This window comes from Trachurus japonicus, chromosome 17 (genome assembly GCF_045865225.1).
Source record: "Trachurus japonicus isolate A0001 chromosome 17, Traja_1.0".
Lineage (NCBI taxonomy): Eukaryota > Metazoa > Chordata > Actinopteri > Carangiformes > Carangidae > Trachurus > Trachurus japonicus.
The window spans coordinates 21,393-30,414 of NC_140923.1; positions in this window are offsets into that span (position 1 = coordinate 21,393).

Genomic DNA, 9,022 nt, shown 5'->3' on the forward strand with positions numbered 1-9,022 from the left:
CTTCTTGGAGGTCAATGCCAAAAAAACTAAAGAGATGGTAATTGACTTTAGTAAAAGAAAGATAAGTGTCCCCCCCTCTAACATAAATGGTGAGCAAATCCAGAGGGTCTCTACCTATAAATATCTAGGAGTTGAAATAGATGACCAACTTAAATTCAGCGATCTAGCAACAAGTAAGTCCAGGAAGCTAAGGCAGAGGCTGTTCTTCCTTAGAAGGTTGAACTATTTCAGGATAGACCGACATATCCTCCAAATGTTCTATAAAACTGCCCTGCAGAGCGTTCTTACCTTTGGCCTCCTCTGTACTTTTGGTAATATGCGTGTTCGGGATCAAGCTAAATTGCAGCGTATGATCAAGACAGCCAGTAGGATCATTGGGATCGATCAGGCATCGGCAACCCAACTGTACAGGGAGCTGATCTTAAAAAAGGCTGAACAGATCATGAATGATCACACGCACCCTCTCCATCTAAGGTTTCGAAGGAGTGGTAGGCCAGGGGGCAGAATCCTCCAGCAAAAAATTAGGACTGTGAGATACAGCAATTCCTTCGTGCCAACAGCAATTAGAATGCTCAATAGCAGATAATGTGAACTGACCTGTATGCCTGTATGCACCTCTGTTGTTTTTTAAATGTTTGTATGTATGTTTGTATTTATTTTAACTACTTCTTTTTATCTATCTGACATGGGCCATGCAATGACCATATGAATTTCCTCTTTGAGGATAATATAGTTAAACTTGAACTTGAGACTTCCGGTTAGCTCCAGCCCAAAATGGCAGCATAGAGAACTAGCTCCCGATCAGTACTCGATAAAATCCCCCCGAACCCGACAACCCTGATAGAAATAGATAACCTAAGCCGAGATGGAAAAGGGTGGAAAAACAAGAAGCCAGAAAAAACAAAGATACACGAGAAAACAACAAGAAATGACCGAAGATGGAGACGACTCGACAGGCACGGACTCAGACCGTGAGGAAGAGCACATGGAGACACAAGCGGCTATGCTACTACGAACGGGACTGAAGGATATCGTCAAAGAAATAAAAGACTTCAAAACCGAAATGAAAGCAGAGTTCACATCATTCAAGGAAGAAATAAAAAAAGAAATGAAAGAAGAACTCGAGGATTTAAAAAAAGACTTCAACCAGCGGCACACAGAAACAATGACAGAGCTAGCCACACAAGACAAGAGAATCACAGAGGCAGAAGGAAGAATTGAAGGGATGGAAAACTGGAATATCGAGGCAAAAGAAGCCCTACTCCAATCTCTGAAACAACAGAAAATATTACAAGACAAGCTGACAGACCAAGAGGGAAGAAATCGACGGAATAATATCCGCATTTTTGGCCTGAAAGAGGGAACTGAGGGCAGCTCAGTGGCACGCTTCATTGAACAACTTTTGAAACAAGAACTGCCGCTGCTGACAAACATGGAGCTGCAAATACAACGGGCACATCGAGCTCTGATGCCGAGACCAGACGCCGATAAACCTCCGAGATCAATCGTGGTGAACTTTCTTCAATACACGGTGAAGGAGACGGTACTGAAGGAAGCCTGGAAGAAAAAAATCCACTACCAAAACCAACCACTCTTTTTTGACCACGACTACGCCGCTGAGGTTATCCAGAAAAGAAAAGAGTACAACGGTATTAAAAGAGCCCTAAAAGAGAAGGGAATACGCTTCCAGACGCCCCTGACGAAAATAAGGATCCACTGGGAAACCGGACCGCGGACATACGACAGCGCGCAGGAGGCTACGAGGGAGCTGCGGAGGAGGGGGATCGCGGCGGAGTCACCGGGGAGAGGCGCAGCCAGGACGGGGACGGAGGAGCGGCTCCAGCGGGCGCTGCCGTGGCAACTTGCCGGGAACCCAGAAGACACTGTTACGCGAGTCAAGAAAAAACTTCAAGACTTTCAAAGGAAATGATGGTGTAAGGTATGTGAGTGCATTCAGATGAACAGAAAAAGGACACGAAAGTAGACCTGAACTGAGCTCATAAAACCGGTCACAATATTGATTAGTCTTTATTTTATATCTGATCGGTGAGAACACTTTTTTGCCTAGGAGGTTAATGCACAGACATTACGGGACAACTGGACCAAACCTACCTAGAGAGGGGCCCCCAAACACAGTGGGATATTCCCCTCAACCCACACAGTTCACGTGGGAGGCACACACCAAGACATGCCTACGTTTTGGGAGTTCAACTGTTCTATGTTCAAGGTTCTGTTTTATAAAGTTGTTGTTGGTTGCTATGGCTACGATGCGGACCCAGAGATCAAACAAGTATGAGTAATATCTCACTAGTGTCACTAAACGTAAATGGGCTAAACAACCCAGTTAAGAGAAGCAAGGTAATTTTGAAAATGAAGAAAGTTAAAGCACAAATCATCTTCCTCCAGGAAACCCATTTATCCAAGGAGGAACATGAAAAGCTCAAGAAGTTTGGTTATGGGAAAACCTACTCGCTATAATGATACAAAACACAGTTAATTTTGAATGTCTGAAAGAAATCAATGATGATGAAGGGCGATATGTTATTGTTAAAGGGAAACTAGACGACAAAATGATCACATTAGTTAATGTCTATGCCCCACCAGAAAGCGACAAACATTTTTTTAAAGCTTTATTTACTGCTGTATCATCTGAGTCAGAAGGTATTATGATATGTGCAGGGGATTTTAATGTCATTCTGGATCATAAGATAGATACAACAAGCAAAAAAAAGAATAAGACCCATTTAACTAAATTCATGAATATGTCACTGAAGGAGCAGGGTTTGAAAGATGTGTGGAGGGAATTTCATCCAATGGAGGAGGATTATACACACTACTCTAACACACACAAGACTCACTCCAGAATAGACTATGTATTTATGAATAGCTGGGACCTGCACAGAGTGAAAGAGTGTAAAATTGGGGTAGCAGATGTTTCTGACCATAATGCAGTTCACTTAACTGTACATATGGATAGCAAACGCAGAAACACAACATGGAGACTGAACGTGGGAATAATGAACAGTAAGATAATAACTGAACAAATTAAAAAAGAAATACAGACATGTATAGAAGATAATGATACAGAAGAAACTAAACCGACTATCCTATGGGACACTCTAAAGGCAGTAATTAGAGGAAAATTAATAGCTATAACATCACAGCAAAGGAAGCTAAAACAAACAGCCTATCTTAACTTGACTGATAAATTAAAAAATCTAGAAACAAAATATCGAAACACCAAGAAAACTCAACTTCTACAAGAAGTGAAGACTATTAAAGAGGAAATAGACAAACTTCTGAAAGATGAGATAGAGAAGAAACTTAGATTTGTGAAACAACAATACTACGAAACTGGGCCTAAAGCTACTAGAATCCTTGCAAGGCGTATTAGGAAACAACAGGTCCAAAGTACAATACCCAAAATCAGAGACCCACAATCCGGGAAATTAGAATATGAGATAACGGAAATAGAAAACATATTCAAAAACTACTACAAAAAACTATATTCACAGCCACCCTCATCTAGTGACGAGGCGAAAAGGCAGTTTCTCAACTCACTTGACTTACCAGCTATTGGGGAATTACAGAATAACAAACTTACAGCTCCTATAACAACCGAGGAAGTATCCAAGGCTATATCCAAACTTAAAGCCAACAAAACCCCTGGAGGAGATGGTTTCCCATCAGAGTGGTACAGAGCCTTTAAACAGGAACTGATACCTCTCCTTACAGCTTCTTTCAACTACACCCTCAAGGAAGGCCAATTACCACCATCTTGGAAAGAGGCAATAATTTCATTAGTTCCCAAAGAGGGAAAGGATATAGAATATTGTAATAACTATAGACCAATATCGGTCCTTAATGTGGACTACAAGATATATACATCTATTATAGCACAAAGATATAAGACCCTCATGAATGACCTAATTGATGAAGACCAAACAGGTTTCATCGCAGGGCGCCAAACCCAAGATAGCATTAGGAGAACTATCCAGATAATCAATACAATACAATCAAATAAAAACAGCGCAATTCTATTAAGTCTTGACGCTGAAAAAGCTTTTGATAGCGTTAATTGGAATTTCCTATATTTAGTATTAGAACGATTCGGATTTAATAAAGATTCAGTTAATTGTGTAAAAACCATTTATCAAAACCCTACAGCCAGGATAAAAGTTAATGGCAGCCTAACAGACAGAATATCACTAGAAAGAGGTACCCGACAAGGATGTTGCCTATCCCCGCTCCTTTTTGCTATATATATTGAACCGTTAGCACAGGCAATCAGACAGAATGAGAAGGTAAAAGGAATTGAGATCAAAGGACAGGAGCACACAATAAGTCTATTCGCGGATGATATTTTAATATATTTGGACCGCCCTAACACAAACTTTATCCAATTAATGCACCTTATAAATGAGTTTGGTGTCCATTCAGGATACAAAATAAATGTAAACAAGACGCAGATTCTGACCTTTAATTATGCCCCATCCCAAGAAATCAAGAAAACCTACCAATTAAAATGGCATGCAAAAACTATAAAATATCTTGGAGTAACTCTAACAAAACACCTCTCTGATCTTTACAAAGCAAACTATGATCAGATCCACCTCCAGATAAGTAAAGATATAGAAAGGTGGTCAACTCTGCCATTAGATCTTAACTCAAAAATTGAAGTAATTAAAATAAATATTTTTCCTAGACTACTCTACTACTTTCTCTCTCTGCCTGTTAAGATCCCACAGGAAAAGTTTAAAATTTGGGATAAAATGATATCCAGATTCATATGGAATGGTAAAAGACCACGGATAAAATATTCTACACTACAATTGGGAAAGGAAAAAGGAGGCATGGGACTTCCGAAATTAAATAATTATTACCGTGCAGCACAATTAAGACCAATAATTATGTGGTGTGACAAGGATTATAATGCAAAGTGGAAAGATATTGAAAAGGTGGTGGCAGATACACCAATTCAGGCCCTGCTTGGCAATCTAAAACTAATGAAGTCACTACAAGAATGGATGGACCCAATAACTCTACACACACTGAATATCTGGTTTGATTTTGTCAGACAGCACAAATTAGAAAGAAATGTGAAATTGTTGAGCTGGTTTGCTTATGATGACGGCTTTAAGCCGGGTGTAAATGACTCCAACTTCAGAGGCTGGAGCAGGAAAGGGCTCACAGCAATGTGTAAACTAATAAAGAATGGACACATAATGAGCTTCCAGGAGCTGAAAATGGACTATGGACTTGAAAATAGAGACCACTTCAGATTTCTACAGCTACGTGACTACTTTATAAAGGACATACAACCTGTAAAAAGTGTAAATGGTGTACTCGATGTAATGATCAAGACATACAATGGAACCAAACTGAAAGCAGTTTCGGTGTTGTACCAAAACTTAAGAGACTCAGAAGATTTCTCCACTCTGTACATTAAGGAGAAGTGGGAGAATGAACTGAAGACCAACATTACTGTAGAGGAGTGGCAGAGTATGTGTGAAGTACAACACACAACTACAAATTCAAGAATATGGCGAGAATTCGGGTGGAAAAACCTAACCCGCTTTTTCATCACTCCCAAATTAAAAAGTAAACAAACACGTTCCCAGCACTCATGTTGGCGTTTATGTGGTGAAAGGGAAGCGAATCATACACACATTTTTTGGGGATGTCAGAAACTTAACCCATTCTGGGAAAATGTACACGATATAATTAAGAACATCCTGGGTTATGAAATACCCAAAGAATGTAGTGTTATGTACCTTGGGAACTTGAATCATTATGTCCTGGTCAAAGACAGATATTTAATAAAAATATTACTGGTCACGTGTAAAAAAACAATAACAAGAAGATGGTATAAGGTTGAACCGCCAGCTGTGAATGAATGGGTAGAAATAATTAGAGAAGTACATAACATGGAGAGAATGACATATAGACTTAGAATGAAGGAAAATGTCTTTTTGTCTAAATGGGAGAAATGGACCCGATGGGACACAGTTGGGAATACTTGAAATTTGTCTTATTCATATCTCTCTCTCTTGGATCTATTGTAATTTAATAATAGACACATGTAGCCGCAACTGTTGTAATTGCTTTGTTTGTTTGTTTTTTTTGTTTTTTTGTTTTGTTTTTGTTTTTGTTGTTCTTTTGCCCAGTTGTACCTGGTCTTTGCACCTGCTCCACACTGAGAATGTAACACATGGATCTAAATGTATGCCTTGTATTACTTATATGTGGAGTTGAAAATCTTCAATAAAAATTAAAGTTAAAAAAAAAAAAAAAAACTTGAACTTGAACTTGAACTTGAGTTAAAAACAATCCCCCCCCCCTCAGAGTTTTAACCTAATAACGGTCAAACAGTGGAGTTAAACCCCTCAGAGTTTTAACCTAATAACGGTCAAACAGTAGAGTTAACCCCTCAGAGTTTTAACCTAATAACGGTCAAACAGTAGAGTTAACCCCTCAGAGTTTGAACCTAATAACGGTCAAACGGTAGAGTTAAACCCCTCAGAGTTTTAACCTAATAACGGTCAAACGGTAGAGTTAAACCCCTCAGAGTTTTAACCTAATAACGGTCAAACGGTAGAGTTAAACCCCCTCAGAGTTTTAACCTAATAACGGTCAAACGGTAGAGTTAAACCCCCTCAGAGTTTTAACCTAATAACGGTCAAACGGTAGAGTTAAACCCCTCAGAGTTTTAACCTAATAACGGTCAAACAGTAGAGTTAAACCCCTCAGAGTTTTAACCTAATAACAGTAAAACAGTAGAGTTAAACCCCTCAGAGTTTTAACCTAATAACAGTAAAACAGTAGAGTTAAACCCCTCAGAGTGTGTGCGGGGTTAGAAACTATCGGTTGAGACCAGAAAACGTCCTGACACCAGGCTTTGATCATGTTTATTGAGGATGTAAAGTGGGTGATTTTAACATGGGGGTCTATGGAGAATGCTGCTTTCTGACACCAGCCCCCAGAGGAAGAAGAGGGGATTGCAGCTTCACTTCTCACACCCACAACTGCCCCCTTGTTTAGATCCAGATTACAGTAAACCTTCGGAACAACTGAAGTCTGGGAATCTGTGCAGACTGTGTGTGTGTGTGTTGAGGTGTGTGTTGAGGTGTGTGTTCAGGGTGTGGTGTGTCGACAAGGTAACAGGAACAGACCGGGCGTGGCTCTGTGTGTGTGTGTGTGTGTGTGTGTGTTGCAGCCTGCGGCAGTGTTTTTGTACAGATTGGAGGTGGGGAAAGTGTGTGAGTGTGTAACCAGGTAGAGTCAGGGTGTGTGTGATGGATCATCATGTGTGTGTGTGTGTGTGTGTGTGTGAGTAACTGTGTGTGTAAGTGTGTGTGTGTCTGAGGTTCAAGGTGCGTCACAGCTGCAGCCTCAGGTTACAGATTATACACACACACACACACACACACACACACACACACCCTACCTGCAGGCTGTGAACTATCTATCTATCTATCTATCTATCTATCTATCTATCTATCTATCTATCTATCTATCTATCTATCTATCTGTCTATCTGTCTGTCTGTCTATCTATCTATCTTTGTTATTCTATTGTTCTCTTTGTCTTTTATTTTAGATAGATAGATAGATAGATAGATAGATAGATAGATAGATAGATAGATAGATAGATAGATAGATAGATAAACGCAGGGTTGGGAGGGTTACTTTAAAAATGTATTCCAGTACAATTACAAGTTACCTGTTAGAAAATGTAATTAGTAACTTACTCTAAGTACCACAAAATTAAAGTAATGTAACGGATTACATTTAGTTACTTTTGGATTACTTTAATACCAAACATGCAAATTCAGTCACGCAGCCATTACGCATCAATCCACGCAGGAAACAGGAAATGAAACGCACCGAGCATCCGCTAAATTTCAAAATAAAACACAATGGATAAACTCTCGATTGTAAATCATCACTTTATCAACATTAGTGACAGCCGCCGGCACAAACCACGAGTTAATACACACTCAAACCGAAGCAACAATCATGTTAACTGTACTCAACAAGCTAGTATTACAAGGTTTACAACAGATATGACAGACAACCTGGGCCGTGTGTGTGTGTGTGTAAAGAAGAGAGGGAGAGAGAGAGAAAAACCTGCTAACTGTTAGCTACCGTAGCTCAGGCGTCGGTCTCCCGTCAGGTAAAAGCTGCCGTTTATTCCTCAGATGAAGCTCATGAAGTTGTTGACACTCTCCGGTACAGTTATCCATCACTGCTGTTGAATTAGCTGCTAAACTGCTGGACGCTAAAACCGAGGGGCCGTCTGTTTGTTTACAATTCACGAAAGCAACGTGAACTTACGTGCCGCTCAGACTTAGTAGAGTTACGCAACGAGGCAGCATAGCCTCTGCCACACACACACCGTACGGGCAGAAGAGGCAGAGCAGCTCTGTCTGTGCCTCACCTTTGAAACACAACGAGACGGCGAGTGGCTTCTACGGCCGCTCTATAGCCTGTAGTTGATTTTTAAAATGTGAAGTAATCAGACAAGTAATCTCCGTTTTTATCAAATGTACCGGTAATCTGATTACGGGTTTTTTTTCTGTACTTGTAACGGACTACAGTTACCCTTTTTTTGTATCCTGATGACGTAACGCCGTTACATGTAGTCCGTTACTCCCCAAGCCTGGATAAACGTCAGTGGATGTGAGGGTCTAAGGACAGAGGATGTTGTTATTATGGGATGTAAAGCCCTTTGAGACAAACTGGTGGTAAAAACGGGCTATAGTAATAAAACTGCCTTGTCTTGCTCCATAGTTACATAAAACAGAAGGTCGTGGTGCAGTGGTTAAGGTGGCCGCCCCATGTAGAGGCTACAGTCCTCACTGCAGGCGTCCCTGGTTCGAATCCCGCGTCGGGCAGACCTTTCCTGCATGTCATTCCTCCTCTCTCTCCTGTCTATCTCACTGTGCTATCAAATAAAGGCAAAAACGCCCCCAAAAAATACTTTAAAAAAACAGAAGGTCGTGATATGTAACACAATAAAG